Source organism: Pseudorca crassidens, chromosome 11, assembly GCF_039906515.1.
Source record: "Pseudorca crassidens isolate mPseCra1 chromosome 11, mPseCra1.hap1, whole genome shotgun sequence".
In the NCBI taxonomy this organism is placed as follows: Eukaryota; Metazoa; Chordata; class Mammalia; order Artiodactyla; family Delphinidae; genus Pseudorca; species Pseudorca crassidens.
In genome coordinates this window covers 33,041,185-33,064,622 of record NC_090306.1, presented here as the reverse complement: position 1 = coordinate 33,064,622, position 23,438 = coordinate 33,041,185, and the positions used below count along the sequence as shown (strand labels likewise).

Sequence of the window (23,438 nt, the reverse complement as noted above, 5' to 3'; positions counted from 1 at the left end):
GAGGATAAGAAAAGACTTTTTGAGGTAGGCTTGCCATCAATCAGTTCCAGAATGCTTGGAGGTGAGGGAAGCTTGGCTTATACATGAAGAGCAAAGAATCTACATTCCATAAAGCTGAGCATCACATAGGCTGTTTTGCCTTAAATCATAAATGAAGATCAAAGTAGAGAAGAGATTTAGTGGCACAATTTGATAGATCCTTGTTTGTTGGAAAATAAATCATATGACAAACTAATAATAGAAGACAAGAGACTTGAAAACTTAAAGAAAACTGGGCTGTTTATCTCCAGTTATAACATTGTTTGATGAAATTATTTTGAGGTTTTAGTAAGCTCTAGGCTTTGAGAGATCAAGCTATAATCCTGATAGATTGACCCTTTCTAATTTGTAGTTTTGTTTTCTTGTTCTTCATTTTGTGATGGCATGAGTACTTCTAAGCCACTAGTTGATAAAATGAAAAGACAAAGAAAAACAAATAATTTTAATAAAGTGAACTTTGATCTAAATTTTGTACACTTATTAAAAATAGAGAAAGTTTAATTTATGGCCCAAGAGCTATCAAAGATGGTCATTCTTTTCATGGCTTTGTTTATCCTCATTTTGTAGCTTTAGTGTTTGGAATATAATAATTCCTTAATAAAGAAAAATGTGGTGCGTCTAAATACATTGCATTTATAGGATCTTCAATGTTAACCAGCAGGCTCAAGACCTTTTATGTATTCTTGGCCTCTCCTCTTCTCCAAATTTCAGCCTAAGCAGAGGCACAGCTTGTTAAAGGGAATTTATTTTGGCTGCCCCTGCTCACAGCTGATCCTCATTAGGGAAAACAAACCTCACTTTAAAAAGAACTATTGAGGGCTAAGGAAGAGGTCAATGTAAATTAGTTCACAAAGTGAGACTTCAATTGTTACCTAGTAGAGGGGCAGGAAGTCATATAAAGAGACACCAATTTGAAAGAAAAGGCCTAAGCCCTGTTTTGTTCAAAGTTAAGCCTTTAAGTGAGTTTCTCTCTGTCTCTCCTGCTTTCTTTTTTCTCTCTCACAGATGTTTGCCTGCCTGTGAAAGAGCACAGAGATCCTTTTTGAAGTCTGTTTTCATGCAACATCTGTGAGAATTTTGGCTTTAGGTCTTACTTCAAAGCTTTTGTACCTAATGATACCACAGAAAGATGATTCAACAGTAACAGCACACCCTCCCAGGAAGACATTTCCATGTGATATAATTTTTTATGTTTAATAGCAGCATAAATTTTCAAAAGGCAAACAAGGTATGTTAGGTGCATGTGAGGAAAGAATCAACTTCCCTGTGCCAAAGAATGATACCAAAATGGTAAAATGAGCTTCTGACACTATCTTTTCAGCAAATCTCTACTAGAATTTTTCTTAGCTCTAAAAAATAACACATTTGAAGTGAGCAAAAACTCTCCCTGATCCTCTTTTCTTACTGAAATAAAAAAGAATGCACATGCCAAAACAATGTCCATATACCAGAACCTGAGGCTCTATCTGTTCTAACAAAGTTACCACATCCATCATGGCAACTTCAATCAGGGCAACTACTGGGCTGAGCTTGCAGCGGTCTACAGTCAACTTCCAGGATCCATCTGGTTTTTGCAAGATCATTGCTAGGTAACTTAACTGGGGATGTGATAAGGACCACCATCCTTGCATCTGTTAGAAACTCATGGCTGATATAAATCTCCTAAACTCTATATAATACATATATGATACAATTTTTATTTATATATTTTCACTTACTTTCTCATGACAGGAACAGTTTCAGAGGCTTCCATGTGGCTTTCCCTATTTTGGTAGTTATCTACAACCAAGGACCCAATCTGGAAGTTGTACTAACTTCCAAGTATGTTAATACCAATTAAACATTCAGGGTCCAGGGAAATGACCATCAGGTGGTCTATGTAAGTGATTTATTACCTGTCTCCCATATGCCCCCATACATATAGGAAGGCCACAATAATGTTTCAAAGTATTCATAGTTCAATATCACAGAAACCCCATAACCTATACCAACAGTGCTAAAAATATGAGTAATCCCCATCTCCCAATTTATAGTCAAGTGAGTAAATGGCCATAATTTTCTTGAGGAAAAATGCAGCAAATCATTGCTTTGTATACATGCTATGGTACTGCAATTGTTCCACTTGGAACCACTGTTTAGTGGGCTCTGATTCTGAACAGTGGTCCCCAGTCTGAAACCTATGCAAGGAATCATGACATATTTATTAGGGTGGCTATCCTCAGACGCCCAATCACCAAACCTTGATTTCTTCTGCTGGTTCAAGCTGAGTAGTGACTTTGTCAGACACCAATCTATTTTGCCCCTAGGGAGGTCATATTCTATTAACCATCCTTGTAAGTCCCTGTGTATCTGGTTCCCAGGGCTATTACTCCAACTTTGCTAGTGATCACAACATATGTGGTTAAGTGCCACCTGGTTACTGACAGTTAACTGCTGCCACCTAGACTCTACTATTTTAAAGTCCATTCATGGACATTGTTTTCAGCTAGATAAATTCTGTAACAGTATTTTCTATCTCCAGCCCTAAAATGAAAAGTAGAGACACAACTGAATTTTTTTTTTTTTTTTTTTTTTTTTTTTTTTGCTGTACACGGGCCTCTCACTGTTGTGGCCTCTCCCGTTGCAGAGCACAGGCTCCGGACGCACAGGCCCAGCGGCCATGGCTCATGGGCCCAGCTGCTCCGCGGCATGTGGGATCCTCCCGGACCGGGGCACGAACCCGCGTCCCCTGCATCGGCAGGCAGACTCTCAACCACTGCGCCACCAGGGAAGCCCCTGAACTTTTTAATGATGCTTCCTGTCTCACCAGGCCATTCATATGGCCTTGATAAATTTTGTGTCCTTTGGGCCTTCCCAGGGAACATAACCATCATGCTTATCTTCTGACTGTACATATTACATCCATTCTAGCACGTCTACTTCTCTGAACTTTTTAATTTCTTTATCCATCATCTGACATTGCAGTTCATGCACTTCAATTTTGTTCAGCTTGCCCACTTGTGTACCATGCCACTGGGAGCCACCTTATTAGTTTGTACAATCTCCTGAGGTTCTTTCCAGGACACTAAATCCTTTATCTCCAAAGAATATTCTCAGGTAAATAAATTCTTCCTTTTCCAATTCTATGTTCCAGTCCCTTTGATAAAGAATCTTCTAACACAGTGCCACTCATACATCCCAGATGGCTACTGATACATGTCAGATAGATTTGCAGCATCTTTAAATTACAGTACCTTGTTTATGAAGCCAAGTGCATCCTCAGTTGCTTGATATTGTGACTTAAAACCTAGGTATAAGCCAAGTGGCCAGGAGGGAAAGTGAGGGCAGATCTTGAGTGGTATATCTGCTGCCTTTCAGGATTATTGAGATGACTGCTCTTAGCAAAAAGGAATGGAACACTTCTGCAGGCTTAGAAGGTTCAGAAGAGTCAGAGGAATCAAAATCTTCAGGAGCAATCATCCGCATGTCTAGATTCTGTGTGTTAAATCTTCAGATTTTCCCAATGGGGGCAATGCCCTTGGTATAACAAATCTGCCAAGTTTAACCTCCTTTGAAGTTAGTCGCACAGACTAATAAATCTCAGGCCTCATGTCTGGCTTTCTCTGCACTCCTGCTGCAAAACGAGGGCTTCTTTGCCTCTACCAAGGAGTCCCTTTGGCTTTCACATCTCATTTTTAATTCATTCTTATTTTCTTTATCATTCTATTATCATTCTGTAGAGAAATTATAGCGCATAAGAGTGTGACAGAGAGGGGACTGGAATTATAGAAATTGAGGAAGGTATTAATGGTCTCCTTGCTCCTGGATGAATTCATGTCCATGTTCATAAGAGTGCACTCTCACTTGTGAATCCCATCATATCTCTTCCTTTCCCAAATCTCTTCAGGATAAACCATATATATATATATAACAAGACTGTATTATCTATTCCCCACCAAAATAGTAAACTCATTTCCTGTTGCTCCCTTTTGTGGCATTTTAAATTCTCAAAAAATATGTAAATATAGAGAAGATCAATAATTATCAACATATGTCCAATCGTGTTTTGGCTCTGCCCAAAACACGATTACTTTAAGGTTACTTTAGGATTACTTCAGAGTTACTTTAACCCCTGAATAGTATAGATGAAAATCCTAAGCATAACATTTCATCGGGGAAAAAATAGCATAAGGACTAAAAAAAATACAAAATAAGACAAAAGCTTTTCCAGCTATCCACCCACAAATTTAACAATAAACCCTTTATATTAAAAAACCTCGTCAGTGTATATATCTGCATGATGTATCATAATTTATTTCCAAAGTTGTTTTATTGAAATCAGAATCCCAACAGGGCTCAGAATATTGATAGTTTGGTTGATTATTCTCTTGTCTTTAAATCTACAGGTTGTCCCTCTCTCTTTTTTCCATGACGTTTATTCTTCCTTGTGGGTGGTCATTTGCCTTGTGGAGTTAACAAAATTTTGCATTTTTCTGTGTGTATTCCTGTTTTATTTTTAACATATTTCTCCGATTTTCATGTATTTCTTTTTTAACAAATTAGTGGTTGGGAACTACAGTTTTGATTCAGATTTGATTGGTAAGAGTTCTTCATAGTTGATGTGCTACACTTCTTATTTCTTCACATTAGGGAGCACATAATACCTGGTTGTCTCAAGTTTTATGTTCTTAAAATTAATCACTAGGTTCATTCACTTAAAATCCCCCTCGATGTGTTATGATTCTTAAACACTAATACATTTAGATGTACTGTTTTCTCTATGGTTTTGAGTGCCCACAGCATACTTTACTTATATAGCATTATAATAATTATTTTAAAGAAATAAAGCAATTAACAAGGATTAATGTACAAAAATGCTTATTATAGAAAGTTTGGGGATAGAAGAAATTAGAAACACATTTAATATCAAGTAATAAAGGCACAAATAAATTATGTGGTACTTGCATAAGATGGAGTGTTTTGTAGGTATTAACATGCTTTCAAAAAATATTTAATAACATGGAAAATGTTCTTAATGTAATGCTACATCAAAAAGTGCTGAAGACACAGATTGTTCCTTAAAAAAATACAAAAGCTTATCAAATGTAATTTCAAGAGCAAAGAAATAATATGTAATTTTAACTTCCTAGTGTTTCTGTAAATATACTAAATTTTAATTTAGGATAATGGATAATAAGCACCAATATTACTAAATATCAACAAACTGATTTGTAATTATATATGGCTGAATAAAGTTGTTTCTTTTGCCCTTTTCTCAGTAATTTGGTGCCAACAACAAAAGTAAAAGTTAATGAAAAATATTTTAAGTGCATCTTCAGTAAGAATAAAAAATACTTTTTAGCTCTCAAAAGAAGATTTTGTTAGCATAAGGAAATATGACCAAACTGAGGAAGAACTGTGAGATCATAAGATTAACAATACAGACCTCAATAACACAAAACAAAGTTCTAAAATTAGGTGACTATCCTTGTGTTTCCTGAATTAAAGTTTGGGAAAAGGAGCAGGTTTCTTCAGGAGAATTAATGAGTGCTAAGAAAACACATCGAAACCAAATTGTATGGATAAGGTTTTCTCGTATAGAATTCCTGGCATAGCAACCAAGTAAGGACAACTCGAAATCCCCATAAGAATGACAAATAAATTCTGAAGAATCCAGAATATGTGCTATGAAGGTATTTTGAAAAAGTTATAAATCTATAAACAGACATGAAAAAGTCTCTAAATCTTACTATCAAATAGAAAGCAAAATCCAAAACAATTCAGAATATTAGTCCAATGTTTATATTTCCATCAATTTGAATAGTTTACATTTAACAAATTTCATGAATTAAACGTATAGACAAAACATTCATATTATTTTTATTTTAAATTTTGTTTTGTTGAACACTGGTTAGTTTGAGCATTTCATTGTATTTATCACATTTTTTACATTTGCTTTCCTGAATTTCTTCTTCCTGGCATTTATTCAATATAATATTTACCTTCATTTTTTAATGAAATCTCTTGCCCCTATATTGATTATTTTGCATTGCAGAAGTTATTTCTCTATTTTGAGATTTGTTTAAACTTTTTGAAGCTTTTGGTGTTTAACCAAATCATTAGGTCTGCTTTTATTGTGTAACTCAGAGTTTCAGTTATCTCCTGTATTATTTCAGTAATTTTATGCTCTATATATTTAAGTCCTTATTCCATCTGAATTTTATTTTGATTTGTATTTTAAAATCTATATAAGGAGACCAACCATCTGCTAACTAAAATGTACATATGTATTTTGCATTATCATATCATGATATTTGTGCCCTACAGAAATCTCTGAATAAAGTATACTACTGTAGTTGAGGTGAGGGGCGGGGGGACAGTGTGTCCTTAAAGAGAATAACTTACCATCAAGAGAAGAGTAGGTCCTTCGAGAGAAAACAGAAACCTAACAGAAAATGTTAACTTGCTGGACAAGAGAAAACACATTTCAAGTTTCTCCTTAACCACTATTCTACAGAATGCCAAGCACTTGAGTGTATTCACTTTTGACAGTAGGGGATAGAGTGTATTAAATAATTTTGATACTCACTAGCTGATCCCATGAAGATGGGCTGCTGCTTCGGTTGCTTTGGAAAACCATAAATATCTATTTAAAACTCAGTTTGTGAACATCTGTGGTTAAGTTAATCAAATATTTTATCAACGTTTCTTCATGCATTCTCAGTTCCACGAGGTGAAAACGTGCTTCATTTTCCCCCCCCTCAGTCTACCATTCACCAGAGGAAAGTTCTCCTTCATTTGCAGCATTATGTTTTTATCAGATCAAATACTGGGCAATTATCAGCTTCATCTTGACTTGTGTCTTCAGAAATGTTGAAAGGAATCTGAAACTAGTAACTGATAAATAACTATGTCACTTTCTGGATTAAAAAAAATCTTGTAATTTGTAAAAGTGACTGTTTCATGAAGTTACAATTTTCTGTAGATTGGATTTTATTTTCTACCTTCTTTCACTTAACTATTCTCTCATCACACCTAGTTTCTATTATTTTCTTCTGAATTCTGAGAAAAATTGAGTATGTATGTATGCCGAGTATGTATTTCATTGCATTGATTTTCTAAGGAATATAACTTGCTGCTTACTGCTATCACAATGATTTTAAATTTGATAATTCTGTTTTTAATCAGGAATAATAATTTCTTTATAATCTCTAGAATAATAAAGAGGCAATGATAGCTTTGAATCAGGTCGAAAATGGAGTGGTGGCTAGACTCTGGGTTTCCGGGGTTCTAGGCATGTCCCAACCACATCTGGGGCTTCCCACGTCTAGAGGTGCCTCAAGCAAGGAGGGCTTAGCTCACACTTGGAAGGCCCCTATTTACTTTGTCATGTTCCCCAGGGTGGGAGTCAGCTTGCTGAACGCCTTCCTGTTTGCACCAGAGAAAACATAAGAACCCAAGTTTTTGCCTATCCCCATCTCTGCATCAGGTCCAAGCCCTTTTCCTAGAGATACGGTAACCGTTCTTTATTCCATAACCCTCATTTGAAACCACTTCTGACCTACAATGAAGATGAATAAAAAAAACCTGGACCATTGTTCTACATCATGGACCACAGCTCAGATTTGGACTATTCTTGCACATGGACCAGTAAAATGTATAGGACCTTAAGCCCATGTTCTTTATTTGCATCAAATGATGACCAGTAGACTGATTTTCCATCACTTTTCTTGTAGCAGGAGATGAATTAAATAAATAACTTAGGTAAAAAAAGAAAAGGAGAGAAAAAAAGGTAAAGATAAGAGGAAGACCATGTCTCACTCCCCCTTTTCTTGTTGCCCTAGATTCCATCCTTCCAATCAAGGAATCATAACATTTATATATATATATATATATATATATATGTGTGTGTGTGTGTGTGTGTGTGTATATAACATACATGCACATATATATACACATATTTATGTTTTGTGCAAATAAACATTCTGCACACTATATAAAAGACAAAAATTGATCAGTTACAATTAAAGTTCCCACTACTCAGCACTGCAAAGAGAAAATTGGAAAAATCAGTTTGAGATTAGTTCTCACTTTGATGCAATGATCTCAGCAGAGGTGGATCTAGAGGAAGTGTAAGGTGGCAGGTCTTCTATGATGAATGGCTTATTAGAGGAGAGTATGAATTGGTAATAAAAAACATGGGATTTCAGTTCACAAGATTGATATAATTTGTGAGGTGAAAATAGCTAAGAATTTTTCCAAAATAATGACAGACACCAAACCATAGATCAAGGACTCAGAGGAGTCCAAGTGGGATAAATAATAAAAAAACTTTCACCTGGCATGTTGTGTTCAAACTACAGAAAATCAAAGAAAAAATCTTGAAACACACACACAGAAAAACAACACCTTACCTATGAAGAAAGAAGTATAAGATTTATAGCAGACTTCTTGTCATCAACAATGCAAGCAAAAAGAGAGTGGAGAGAAATATTTAAAATGTTGAAATAAAGGAATCACCAAGCTAGAATTCTGTATTAAGGAAAATTGTTCCTCAAAAATGAAGGAGAAATAAAGACTTTCTCAAATGAACAAAAATGAGGAATTTTTCACCAGTAGATCTGCCTTTCAAAAAATGTTTAAAGAAGTTTAATTTTTTTAAAGTTCAGAGAAAGAAAATGATGCAGCTTAGAAACTGTGATCTATGTAAAGAAATGAAGGGCATTAGAGAGGGAACACATAAAGGTAAAATAAACCCTTTTACTTTTCTTTTTCTTACTTGATTTAATATATAAGTGTTCAAACTAACAACAGCAACAATATATTGGATGAGTATAGCTTATTGATAAGTGAAATGAGTGACATCAATGTTAGAAGGGATGAATATGAAATATTTTAAGGTACCTACACACTCATAAAATAATATAGACTTATTTAGAAGTGGACTTGTAAATACATGTTGTAAATACATGTTGCCATCCTTAGGGCAACCACTAAAATCATTTTTTAAAAAGAAGTATAACTGATTTGTTAAGAAATGAGAGAAAACAGAATCATATAAAATGCCTAATTAAACCAGATAAGGCAGAAAAGGGGTAGAATATTAAAAAATAAGAAATAAGAAGTGCAATGAATAGAGAACAGTACAGAAAGGGGAGAGATTAATCCAACTATACACATAATCACTTTAAATGTGAATGGATTAAATGCAACTATAAAAATTAAAAACAGAAAATGACAGAGGGGATAAAAAAACAACTGACTATATGTGTCTGCAAGAAACCCACTTTAAAAAGAAAGACATAGATTATAAGCAAAGTGATGAAGAAAGCTATACCACACTAACACTAATGAAGGGAAAGCTGGAGTAGCTATATTAATGTCAGGCAAAGCAGACTTCAAACAAGGAAAATTATCAGGGATAGAGAGAGGCATTACATAACAATAAGGGGGTCAATTTTCTAAGAAGACTTAATCCTTAATGTGTACGTGCATAACAGCAAAGTACCAAAATAAGTGAGGCAAAAACAGATAGAATGGCAAGATGAAATAAACAGCTCTATTATTATAGTTGGAGACCTCAACAGACCTCTATCAGTAATTGACAGATTCTGCTTACAGAAAATCAGTGAGCATACAGTTGAACTGAACCACCATCATTATCAACTGTATCTCATTGACATTTATAAAGTACTTATCCAACAGCAGAAGATTACAGTCATCCCTTGGTACCTGAGGGGGATTGGTCCCAGGAGCCCCTGCATATACCAAAATCTGCTGATGCTCAAGTCCCTCATATAAAATGTAGTAGTAAAATGAATGGAAATTTCAATCCAAGTTGATTGAATCCACAGATGCAAAACCCAAGAATTTAAAGGGCTGACTAAATATTTCTTAAAAACAATCCAGGTATAAGTGGACCTGCCCAGTTCAAACCCATGTTATTTAAGAGTCAACTGCACATTCCTCTCAAGCTCACATGGAACATTCACCAAGATACATCACATTCAGGGACATGAAACACACCTCAAGCACATTTTAAAAGAATTGAAATCATCCAAAGTATGCTCTCAGAACACAATGGAAATAAACTAGAAATCAATAACAGAAAGTGGCTAGAGAATCCCAAAGTATTTGGAGATTAAACAAACAACACACTTGTAAATAATACATGGGTCAAAAAAGAAATGCCAAGAGATATTAAAAATAATTTGAACTTAGTGAAAATTGAAATAAAACCTATCAAAATTTATGAGATGCAGTGAAAGCAATGCTTAGAGGGAAATTTATAGCATTGAATGCATATTTTTTAGAAAAATAAAGATCTAAAACCAAAAATGTAAGATTTCACCTTAGGATACTAGAGAAATAAGAGCAGTATAAACCAAAAGAAAGAAGAAGTAACAAACTTAAAGCAGATATTAATGAATCTTAAAATAAGAAATAGAGAAATATCAATAGAGACAATGAGAAAATTAATGAAACAAAAAGGTGGTTCTTTGAAAACATTAATATAATCAATAAACTTCTAGCCAGGCTAAGAATAAATATAAAGACGTAAGTTACCAACACCAGAAATGAAAGAGGGACCATCATTTAAAAATATAGTAGACTATTATGAAAAACTGTATGATCCCAAATTTGACAATTTGAATGAAATGGACTAATGCTTGAAAGACACATCATACCAAAACTGACACAAGGAGAAATAGATCATCTTAATAGGCCCATATCTATTACAGAAATTAAAACAATAATTATCCTTCCAGAAGAGAAAGCACCAGGCCCAGATTTTTTCACTGGTGAACTCTACCAATCATTTAAGAAAGAAATGATCCCAAATCTCTTTAGTATCCTCCAGAAAAGAGAAACAGAGGGCACACTTCCTCACTCATTCTTTGAGACCAGAATTACCCCCATAACAAAACCAGAAAAAGACAAGAAAACTACAGTCCGATATATCTCATGGGTAGCTGCAAAAATCCTAACCAAAATTATAGCTCACTGCATCCAAAGATGTATAGAAAGAATGTACTCCATAACCAACTAGGATTATCCCAGGTATTCAAAGCTGTCTAAACATTCAATAATCAGTGTAATCCATTGCATCAAAAGGCTAAAGAAGAAAATTTTGCAGCAGTATTACCTCAGACATGTTACCTTGCATTCTCATGTCTCATTTTTCACATTTGTAAAGTATGGTTTATAATAGGACACACCTCAAACAAGGCAGGCCGTGAGGAGTAACTGCTGATTCCTTTTTCTCATTCATTTTAGGAGGAGACCACCAAGCACTAGTCTGAGTCTAGCAGGGGAATCAGACATGGCTGTCATAGAGTTCAGGAAATGATGGTACAGAGATACAAATACAGGCCTGGAATACAGTAGGTAATTGCTAAGTGTTTGTTGAAGGAGTGACAAAATGAACACAATACTATGGGGACTCAGATGAGGGGCAGCTAACTCTTTCTGGTAGTTTCATGAAAGACTTGTTGGCAAAAGTGATTTTTGAGCAGGTCTTGAAGGATGCATAGGAAGCTATCCAAAGGAGGAGATGTATATACCAAATTTCATAGTCAAAGAGCAAGGGGAGTCCCAAATGACAGCAAGCGAGGCAGTGAGGCCAGGAAGAGCTGTAATGCCCCTCCCTCCCTCCTTCCTTCCTTCCTTCCTTTAGGTTTATGGCTGGTATCGATTTAGGGCTTTATAGTTGTTGAGATTATCTGGTCTGGGAAACTTGCATTGTATCTGTTTTTGTAATATAATTTTCTTCCCATTGTGTAACATAGCAAGACTTCAGGTACTTAATCTAAACGTTTTGTCTTTGGGCTGAGCTGACATTCTGTTTTAGAAATACCACTCTAATATTTAGGTGTTATATAGTTATGAGTACTGTTTACTACTGTCTGCTCTCATTTGCCAGGTCTAAGTTCTACCAGTTGTTACATATTTAGAAAATCACAAGATAAAAATACTAATTTTGATGCAAAATTTTGGCCAAGTGTAGACAACAGTATCCATTTGATATGACTTAAAAATCTTCTGCTTTTACTTTTATTTTCTTTTGCCTTTATTTTGACTGTGTAAATATTTCCAAAATTTTGATATTTTTACAAAGAAAAAATACATGCATAGTTCCATCCATTTTGTAAGTAGACTTTTAATTTTGTGTTTATTTCCAAGACTTCTTCTTTGAACACCACCATTTTGTCATTGAACCATCCAAACTATGTGAATTAAAAAAATTTTTGATTATATATTTATTAGTAAACTTTACTTTTTAGAACAGTTTTAGATTTACAGAAAAATTGTGAAGCTGGTACAGAAAGTTCCCAAATAGTTCATATTCAGTAGCCTCTATCAAAGCATCGTACATTAATATGGTACACTTGTCACAATTAATGAACCCAAATTGTTAATTATTAAATAATTATTAACAAGTTCCAAACTTTGTTCAGATTTGCTTAATTTTTACTTAATGTCTTTTCTCTCTTCCAGGATCTCACTGAGGATACCACATTACATTTAGTTGTAATGTCACCTTAGGCTCCTCTTAGCTGTGACAGATTATCATACTTTTATTGACTTTTGATGACCTTGAAAGTTTATTTTTTAATTTTTAAAAATTTTATTGAAGTGTAGTTGATTTACAATGTCATGTTAGTTTCAGGTATACAGAACAGTGATTCAGTTTATATATATATACATAAACTGAAGTTTATGTCTATATATATATATATATATATATATATATATATATATACATATTTCAGATTCTTTGGCCATATATGTTATTACAAAATATTGAGTATAGTTCCCTGTGCTATACACTAGGTCTTTGTTGGTTATCTATTTTATATATAAAATATATAACTATGTATATGTTAATCCCAACCTCCTAATTTATTCCTCTTCCTCACCTTTCCCCTTGGGTAACCATAAATTTGTTTTCTATGTCTATGGGTCTATTTCTCGTTTGGAAATAAGTTCAATTGTATCTTTGTTTTTCAGATTCCACATATAAGCAATATCATATGATAACTGTCTTTCTCTGTCTGGCTTACTTCACTAAGTATGATGATATTTAATCCATCCATGTTGCTACCAATGGTGTTATTTCATTCTTTTTATGGCTGAGTAATATTCCATTGTATATATACCATATCTTCTTTATCCATTCATCTGTCAGTGGACATTAGATTGCTCCCATGTCTTGATTACTGTAAATAGTTCTACAATGAACATCGGGTTGCTCGTTTCTTTTTGAATTATAGTTTTCTCTGGATATATGCCCAGGAGTGGGATTGCAGGCTCATATGGTAACTCTATTTTTAGTTTTTTAAGAAACCTTCATACTATTCTCCATAGTGGCTGTACCAATTTACATTCCAAACAAGAGTGTAGAATGGTTCCTTTTTCTCCATACCCTCTCCAGCATTTATTGTTTGTAGAATTTTTGATGATGGCCATCCTGACCAGTGTGAGGTGATACCTCATTGTAGTTTTGATTTGCATTTCTGTGATAATTAGCAATGTTGAACATTTTTTCATGCACTTTTTGGCCATCTGTATGTCTTCTTTGGAGAAATTTTTATTTAGGTCTTCTGCCCATTTTTTGATTGGTTTCTTTTTTCTTTTTTGATATTGAGCTATGTGAGCTGTTTGTATATTTTGGAGACCTTGACAGATTTGAAAACTGTTCAGGTATTTTGTAGAATGTTCCTAAATTGAGAGTTGACTGATGTTTTCTCATTAGACTGGAGTTTGGGATTTGGGGGAAGGAAAACTATAGAAGTAAAGTGACACTTTCATGTCATATCAAGGGTACATATTATGAACATGACTTAGCACTATTGATGTTGACCTTGACCACCTGGCTGAGGTAGTGTTTGTCCAGTTTTTCCACTATAAAGTTTTTACTATTGAAAAACTTTTATTTTAACTGCCTCCTTTCCTTGCTTATCTGTAAACTGCTACTCCAATTACATTCTTACTTTTCAAAAATAACACATACAAAACATGGAGAATACAAATGTATCAAGAAAACTGAAATTACTAAAAACCTCCCCACAAACAATACATCAAAGTAGTCTCAATTTTTTTTTCTGAACATAAACAGCTAAGATTAAGTTATCAGTTTTCTAGGGTGATTACTATCATAATAGTAGTCATGGGAAATTTCCCATATCTAATGGAATGTTTGGTTTAAAAATAATTAATCCATGTTGTGAAATCTAAGAAATTTGCTCCAAATGGAAAAAAAAGCTCATCTTTTTGCCCCCTTCAACACATCTGCATTTTAGCAATAGTAATAGCTACCATGAATTTCAATGAATCCTACATACCAGGTATCATGTTAAGTACAATGCACATATTATCTTCTATAATACTCAGAGCCATCCTTTAATTATTTCTCTCATTTCACAAAGGAAACACCTGAGTTTTGTAGAGATAGAATACATTGTCTCATATCATAGTAAGTATGCAGCAGAAAACTGAGTCAAACAGAGCAAAAACTCATTTCTTTACCACTCTTTTATATGACATCTTGCATTTTGGTCCTCTATTCACCACTAGTACATTTAGAAACTACAACTGAACTGTATTGCTGATTATTTTAGTCATATAGAGTAGGTCGGCATGATAGTGCCCTGAAATGTAGCAACTGTAGGTACAATTATTGTATGTGAACTTTACAGTTCAGAGATTATAGATATACTTTTATACATTGAATACTTAAAAACTTCTGTCAGGGTCACTGGCTAGCTCTAAAGGGGAAACCCAAATTAAAGGAAGTGTTAGATTATTTTCTGTCTCTATGCTAGAATGAAGTTCTATGAGGGCAGGGAGTTTATTTTATTAAGAGATCTATTCCTAAATCCTAGAAAAGTTCCTGGCATGAAGATACAACGTTAAACATTGCCAAAAATTTGTGGGGAAGTATAAACTTAATATAGAGTTATTTTTCAATGTAATGCTACCTATTTGTATAGATGAACAAATTTTTTGCTCCTATTTGTATAGATGAACAAAACCACAGCAACAAAATACTGCCTTCATAGAGCTCAAATTTCAGTAACTCATAATCATTCCTTCTCATTTCGCTGAGGATCCTTTCAATTTATTCATTTCTAGTGATATTTTAATGGAATTGGTTGATCTCAATAAAGTATAGTCTTAATTATGTTGAGCTCTTAAGAATACAATGGCCACTTCATTTCGTAGTTGTGAATATCTTCACAACAAAAGAGTATTTAACATATTTTAATCCTGGTTGGAATAAATTAAATGAAATGTTCAATACAAAATCATTTACAAAGCTCTTTTAGGAACTAAAATTTTGTTTCCATTTTGGTTTTATTCAGCTAAGAAAGTTAATTTTCTGTTCTGAAGTGCTGTGTGAAACAGGTTATAAGTGAACTGAATTTCATAAGCCAAATGAACCTGCAATTCTTGTCCAAGTTTAAATAAAAATGTGGTATATAATACACATGCAATTAAGATAGTGAAATCGTGCAGGGCATATATTATTGGCTCTATATCTAAATACATATATCATACAAAATTGCAATCCAGAAGTACAGTGTACTTATAGGCAGAATTATGTCCCCCCTAAATCCACACATTGATGTCCTAACATCCAATGTGCCTGCATTTGGAACTAGGGACTTTACGGAGGTAATTAAGGTTAAATGAGATCATAAGGATGGGGCCCTAATCCAATAAGACTGGTGTTCTTATTAGAAGAAGAGAAACCAAATAAAAGGTCATATGAAGACACAGAAGGCAGGAAGCCAAGGAGAGAGGTCTCAGGGAGAAGCCAAACTTGCCATCACCTTGACCTCTAGCCTCCAGAACTGTGAGAAAATACATTTCTGTTGTTTAAGTCATCCACTCTGTGGCATTGTTATGACATCCTTAGTTGCCTAATACCACTGCCTAAACCCTAAAGACACAAGGAAAAAATCCCCTAAGGAAAACTTGATAGTGCGTGTAGAAAGCTTTTTTCATATATTTAATAGTTTTAGGGTTTATGCGTGCATGTGTGTGTGTGCATGTGCTTGAAAATACAGCTCATGCAATATATACATTTATATGTATATACACACACATATACCCCAAGCAACTTAAAATCGGCAATATGTATGTTTTATTTTGTATATTTAAGAATGAATAGATATTACTTTATAGGTGTTATACAAATAAGCCAAAGATGTCCCCTGTTTACTGTGGCCCCCATGTTTTTACTTCATCACAGCAGTCTAGACTGTTAGCTCAAAAGCCTACTGGTGCTAAACTCAAATTCTTACACATCCAATTGCTTTAAATATAGCCCCAATAGGCCTATTTTTAGTCATTTAGAAGCCAGTCTTCTCTGCAAACCCCAAGAAACTGCACCCAACATCTACTGGCCATAAATAAGGTAAACCATGGCCCTTTAAAGATCCCAAGTCCCTGCTGGCTTTGAAAGCTCTCTGACCCAGGCACCACCTAGATACTTAAGCCAGCTCTCCAGCTCCAGCTGGAGCTCCAGCTCCAGCTCCAGCTCTCTTCCCCAGTCATTTCTTTGTCCTCTTCCCTTTATGGATGGTGGACCTAAGCTGCTGTGTCTAAGAGGTCTCCTGCTGTGAGGGATCTCCCCTCACATGCATCCTGTCCAAGTGCTGCCCACAATGCAGCTCCTTGTGTGCTACTGCCACCCCCTAGCATATGTCTTGTCCTTGATTAGCCACCCAAATCCTTTAATTCAATGCAATGGGTATGAGTATCTTAAATATGGATAGGCTTGTAGTCAAACTTAGAAATACATATGAATCAAATAGAAAGCAAACATTTATTAGAAGTGGCAAAGCTCTTATAAAATACAACTATCTCATAAGGGTGTTGGGAGGAGTAATTAATGTAAAATAGTTAGAATAAAGCTCAAAACACAGCAAGTACCTAATGATATTAAGCAAATATTAATAATCTTGTCAATCTAGACTCAAAAATGTGGATCTAATTTATTCATCTTTTTTTGCTCTGCTAACTTTTTATTATCATTTTATAACTTATTCAGCAAACATATTTGAGTACTTTCATTGTGCCAGGTCACTACATGGTAGGAATTTTCCATAATTGTTCCTCTTAGTTTAAATAGAGTATTTCACATGGAACTTTTTTATTATATAAAGAGAATTTCCTATCCAGATTAGTCAATTTTAATCATAAATCATTTAAGAGATTGTTCTATAATCACTGAAAAAAGCTGACTAAATACATGTAGATTAAATGCGTTTAAAGTCATTAAATTTATAATGTAAGAGAAGATGATTCTAGGACAACTTATAAAAGCCTATGCTTTCCTTCCATATTATTTCCTTTTGTGATCATGTTTACTATTTCCTTTGGGTTTGAGGTTTCTAGGGTACTGAATACACTGGTTTCTTTGATTCTTCAATTTTTAGCAAAACTTATCTATTATGTCTATTTATCTATAATGTATTAAAAACATCAAACCCAAAATGTATAAGAATTTTCATATGTTAAATTTCTTTGGAAATGAGAGTCAATGTAAAAGACACATGGATTCCAAGTTGTGTCAGCACCTTGTGTCCAGGAATGTGTTAAACTTTATCTCAATTAACAGAGATGTTTATTAAAAAATTAATAGCAGTTAACACTGCTGTATGATATATCAGAGAGTTGTTAAAAGAGTAAATTCTAAGAGTTCTTATCACAATGAGAATGTTTTTCTTATTTTTCTTTTTATTGTAGCTATGAGATGATGGATATCAGCTGAAACCACTGTGATAATCATTTCAGAATACATGTAACTCAGACCATCATGCTGTGTGCCTTAAACTTATACAGTAATATATGTCAATTATTTCTTAATAAAACTCGAAAAGAAAATAAGTGGTGGTTTTAAAAATTTACCAAAGTGAAATTTACTAATGGGAAACTAGAACAGCAAAATAATGAAATAAAAGTTCCCACATGGCAGTGTGAATTTTCTCTTTACTACCTCTCTTCAAATATCAATATTTAAGCCTTTGAAGAGAAGCTTTATAAACAACTTAAGTGTGTTTAAAAACATAGAACTATTGTGGTAGAAAGTCCTTTATATTTTGATTACATCATGTTCAGACTGAAAAACCAATAATTAAAGATTAGATAATTAGGAGGTTAAAAATCTTCAGGTTTGGGGGCTTTTACTGAATTGCAATGCTTAAAAAGGAAGTTTGCAAATAAGAAGATGCTGAAGTGTACCAGTATGAAAGTAAAGTAAGGAACAATCTATGTGACCTTGAACTTGGTGACACATTTTTAGACGCAATACCAAAAGCACATTCCATGAAAGAAAAGCTTGGTAGGTTGGATTTTTAAAATTAAAAATTTCTAAGCTCTGAAGTAAACTTTTAAGGGAATAGAAAGACAAGCCATAGATTGGGATAAGCTATTTGGAAAACCCATGTCTGATAAAGGTATTGTATGCAAAATACAGAAAGAAATTTTAAAACTCAACAATTAAAAAAAAAAATTAAGGCAAAATATCTGGATACCTCACCAAAAAGGACATACAGATGGCAAATAACGGGAATATGCTGAAAATTATTTGTCATTAGGGAACTGCAAATTAAAACAACAAAGAGGTATCACTACACAACCATTAGAAAGATTTTAAATCCAAAATTTTAACAATACCAATTGCTGACATGGATGCAGAGCAACAGGAACTCTCATTCACTGACGGCGAGAATGCAAGAGGTTCAGCCACTTTGGAAGACAGTTGGCAATTGCTTACAAAGCTAAACATACTCTTACCACACAATCCAACAGCCATGCTCCTAGATGTTTACTCAACTTATTTTAAAACATATTCACAAAACCCCTGCAGACTTCAGGTTTTTGATTTACATGAAAGAAGCTTGGAAGTCACCACTCTGTCCTAACAACCAGTAAAACACTGAACAGACTGGAAAATCAACAACTCTTCTTGAATTCATAACAGAGGGGGAGGACACAGTGCAAACTGCTGTCTCCAGGACTGGAAAGTCAGACAAGTGAATACAGAGAGTCATGACTCACCTGAGCAGAGTCTGGCGGGCAGAAACTGCCAAGGGAACCAGTGCCGGAGCAGGAAAACCTGAACTGGAATTGTCTAATTGCTGGAGGCTCAGTGTGGACAATTCTGACGTTTAAAAACTCCAGGGGAGCCCAGTCATAGTGGGGCTCCCACACTTTAGTGAGTTTTACCTCCAGGAGCTCAGCTGGATTCTCACAGTAAGTGTACGAGAAAAATCCCTTTGTGCTGTCAGCAGCAGGAAGGGAAGAGGAACCATTTTGAAATATGCTAGTGAGCAGGCTGTTCTACTTAACAAGGCCAGCGCTCAGGAGAAATTAATTAACCGGAGTCTAATTGGCTGCGATATTAGCAGAGCCTAGCTCACCTGGGAGAAGGGAAATACCCAACTCTAGTCAGCTGTAGCCTTCCACATAGGAGAGGGGGAATACACAGCTCTAGCCCACTTGAGCCATCCTCATTCACCTAAGGAGAGAGACAAAAACTGAAAAACACTCGTGAAGTTCCAGAGGCACTGGCCCACTAAACAACTGAGAGCTAGTTATTAGAGATTACAGAATTATAGAACACTTCCCCTCCCCCCACACCTTACCACCACATTACTAATGGCCTGGTTACAGCAGTTCTTTGTTCAAATCTGGCTGTCAAGAAAAATTACAAGGCATAGTAAAAGGCAAAGAAAACACAAGAGATAGAAGGAACCACACATCACAGGGATTGGGAATGATCATACCAGGATTTTGAAAGAACTATAATTAATATGTTAAGAGCTCTAATGGATAAACAGCATGCAAAAACAGACGGATAATGTCAGCAAAGAGATGGAAATCCTAAGAAAGAACCCAAAAGAAACACTAGAAATGCAAAACACTGCAACAGAGATGGGAAGAAAGCCTTTGATGGGATTATTGGTAGACTAGACATGACAGAAGAAAGAATCTCTAGAATATCCAAGGTCTGTGGGACAGCTACAAAAGATGTAACATACACGTATAAGAATACCACAAGGAGACAATAGAAAATAACAGAAGAAATATTTTAAACAATAATGACTGAGAATTTCGCCCAAATTAGTGTCAGTCACCAAATCACAGATCCAGGAAGCTCAGAGAACATCCAACAGAATAAATATCAAAAGATTACATGTAGGCGTATCATTTTCAAACTATAGAAAATCAAAGATAAAGATCCTAAAAGACAACTTCATGCAAATATTTATAGCAGCTTTACTCATAATTGTCAAAAATCAGAAGCAACCAAGTTCTCCTTTTAACAGGTGTGAATAAACAGTTGTGGTACATCCCAACAATGAGATGTCATTCCATGAAAAAAAGAAATGTGGTACCAAACATGAAAAGATATGGATAAATTATAAATGCATATTGCTAAGTGAAAGGAGCCAGTCTGAAAAGAATCATGAAAAATTGTATGACACTCTGGAAAAGGCAAATCTATAGAGATAATTTTAAAAAGTCAGTGGTTGCCAGGTGTTTGGAGACTGAGAAGTGTTAAATAGGTGAAGTACAGAGGATTGTTTAGGGTAGTGAAACTACCCTGTATGATACCGTAGTGGTGGATACATGATACTGTTCATCTGTTAAAACCCACAGAAATTTACAGCACGAAGAGTGAACCTTAATATACATAATTTAAAAAAAACATTCATTTAGATATTCTGGAGAATCCACAATGGAACACAGAATGTGACAAAACATCTAACTGTATTACAAGTAAGAAATAACTTCACTTAAGAAGTTTTGGGGAAAATGGTGTTGACCTAAGTAACTGTGGAACTGAGTGGAGACTGTAAAATGAAAGCCAAAGTAAACTATATAAAAGCGCTGTAAAAAATTAATGAACAGATACTTTGCTAAGAAAAAATAACTCAGATAATATATTTACTTGAATTAAAGCATAACATCATTGATATTCCCAGTCTCTGACTAAATTGGCACTGAATGACTCACCCTGGATTGTCACATCTGTTGCCTTTGAAGTCTGTGAAACACCAGTGTCTCAAGCACATGTTTAAGGCTTTACTTGAGATTTCACATACACTGATCTCAGGGACAAATTTACCTAAAATGGGATTTTAAAAATGTATAAATGTATTAAAGCCATGTAGGATCTTTACTTTGGTGCTGCCTGCACTCAAGTTGCAGATTCCCTTAAGACTCTAAATGTACACTTACCACAGCTGTTGGGTTCAAGCAGACGTGTTGGTTGCAGAAGCTCAGAGACGAGAGAAGTTGAAGAAACCTGCAGAGATTTCTTGGAACCCAGCTCCTATTCACTAACACCGATGACAAATGTAAAGCAAATAGGAGGTGACGAAGGTTGCAAAGACATTCATTGTTTATGTTTTCTCTAGTGTGTGCTGATTGCCAGGAGTCCGTTCCCTCTGTCATCCATTCCCCAATACGGCATGAGTTAGAAATTTTATCAGTAAATGTTTTCACTCTCAATATTCAACCTGTTCTAGTAGACCGTTGAAGACAGTTTTTAGATTCACAGCTTGTCATCATTTGTCTATACCTGTGGCAAGGAATATGGAATAAGATGCTCTCAGCGCTGTTTGCACATTAAACTAAGGTGACAAATGCTGTGTATCAGAATGATCAGGTACATAAAATTCAGAGGCCCAACTGGCATGCTGTAGATATTTGGATTTTATTTTTAAAATGTTCATGATAAAGGGTTATAAGTTCAATATTATAAAGTCAGGTATACATTATAATGAAATGAACTACATGAATTAGCAATATGCACAATACAACTTATTCTTTGATCCTGATTTTTAGAGTTCATGTTATGTTTATCAATTTATACATTAGAGTTTTTCTATTTAAATACAGTTAAACAGAGCTATAATAAAAAGCATGATGTTTTATAATTGGGATGAGCTTTCTCAATAGGCAGAGGGAAGGAATGTGACTGACATCTTTATTTTCTTCTATGTGTAAAGGAAAATCACTTTGACATGCCTCAGTATTAAAATCAGCATTATAAAATATTCATTGTAATCTCTAATTTTCATACTGATAGTCAAGATTTAACAGAAGTTATAAAAATTGCACTGATATAGATTTATGGTACTCCAAATAAACATCAAATATGGGCTGTGAGCTAAAAGAGCCTATGTCATACTGCTTAGGTCAGCTTCAGAAAGACATAGTAGATTTCCAGAATTCTTCAGCACTATAAAATATGCATTGTAATCCCTAATTACAATGCAGATACAAGTCTGTCGATGCCCTTTCACATAAAACTCCTTTAATCGCTGCTTCAGATATTGGCAAATCATGATTTACAATTAATGAAAATTTAAAATTACACAATTATTAATCAAATAGTGTACTATCAAGCAGGATGGATTAAATTATGATGTGATAATTTACAATCACAAAATCTCACTGGATTAACACAGTCACAATTTATTTCTTGCCAATTAAGCATATCTGTTGTGGTACTGCAGGGGCTTTCTGCTTATAACTGTCACTCAGGAATCTAGGGTGATACAGACTCATTCTGGACACGTAATTCTACAACCATTGCAGTAGGCAAAAGGTTAGATGGCAAGTTGCACCTGTATTCAATTTTTCCAATTGGAAATCCACATAATGCTCTGCTCACATTTCACTGGCCAAAGCAAATCACATGGCAATTCTTAATTTAAAGATAATGGAAGAGGAATAAACCTGGGATGATTCCAACACCAATCATAAGTGCTGCAATTATTGAGGAGGCCTCCCAGTGCACTTCACAGGCATACCTATGTTAAATTTATTCTAGCCATTAGCTTCAGCTGAGTGCCCAAAGAAAAGCTGGAGCTCTTGGCAATCAAACTACTACATGGTAAAGATTACAGTCAGCAAATTACCCAGGGCTGGCCCATGACTGTTCCTGTAGGTAAAGTTTTCTTGGAATCAGCCATGCCCACTCCTTTATGTATTGTTTATGGCTGCCTTTATACAACAACAGAAGAATTATGTAGTTACAAAAAACGCTGTATGGTCTGAAAAGTCTAAAATATTTACACTTTGGAGTTTTAAAGAAAAATTTGCTGGCTACCAGTGTAAGTGCATACATGACAGATGATGAAGATTTTATTTTTGTTTCTTCCTCATTTTTTCTTTCAGTAGTGCTTGTTTCTGATGTAATACTGTACATGTGAAAATTCAAGGAGGTCCCCACAGGAGTCTACATTATTGATTAATGAGTGTGAAAAGCATCAATCCATATTTACCACCAGAAATTACTGAGAAAGGTTGAGTTTGTAACTGTGAAAGGATAAATATGAAGTTATGCATGCCTTTCGGTAAACACAGTATTTTTATATATCTTTTGTGTATTT

The 23,438-nt window shown here is 34.7% G+C and overlaps 1 long non-coding RNA gene across 1 annotated transcript; it reads right to left on the bottom strand.

The window, feature by feature from the left end:
- Positions 1 to 6,365: 6,365 nt before the first annotated feature.
- On the bottom strand, positions 6,366 to 22,040 carry LOC137201787 (uncharacterized). Its single transcript, XR_010932329.1, has 2 exons — positions 21,277 to 22,040; positions 6,366 to 6,915 (listed from the first exon to the last, which is right to left on the bottom strand). It is a non-coding gene; the product is annotated as an uncharacterized lncRNA (long non-coding RNA).
- Positions 22,041 to 23,438: the final 1,398 nt, after the last annotated feature.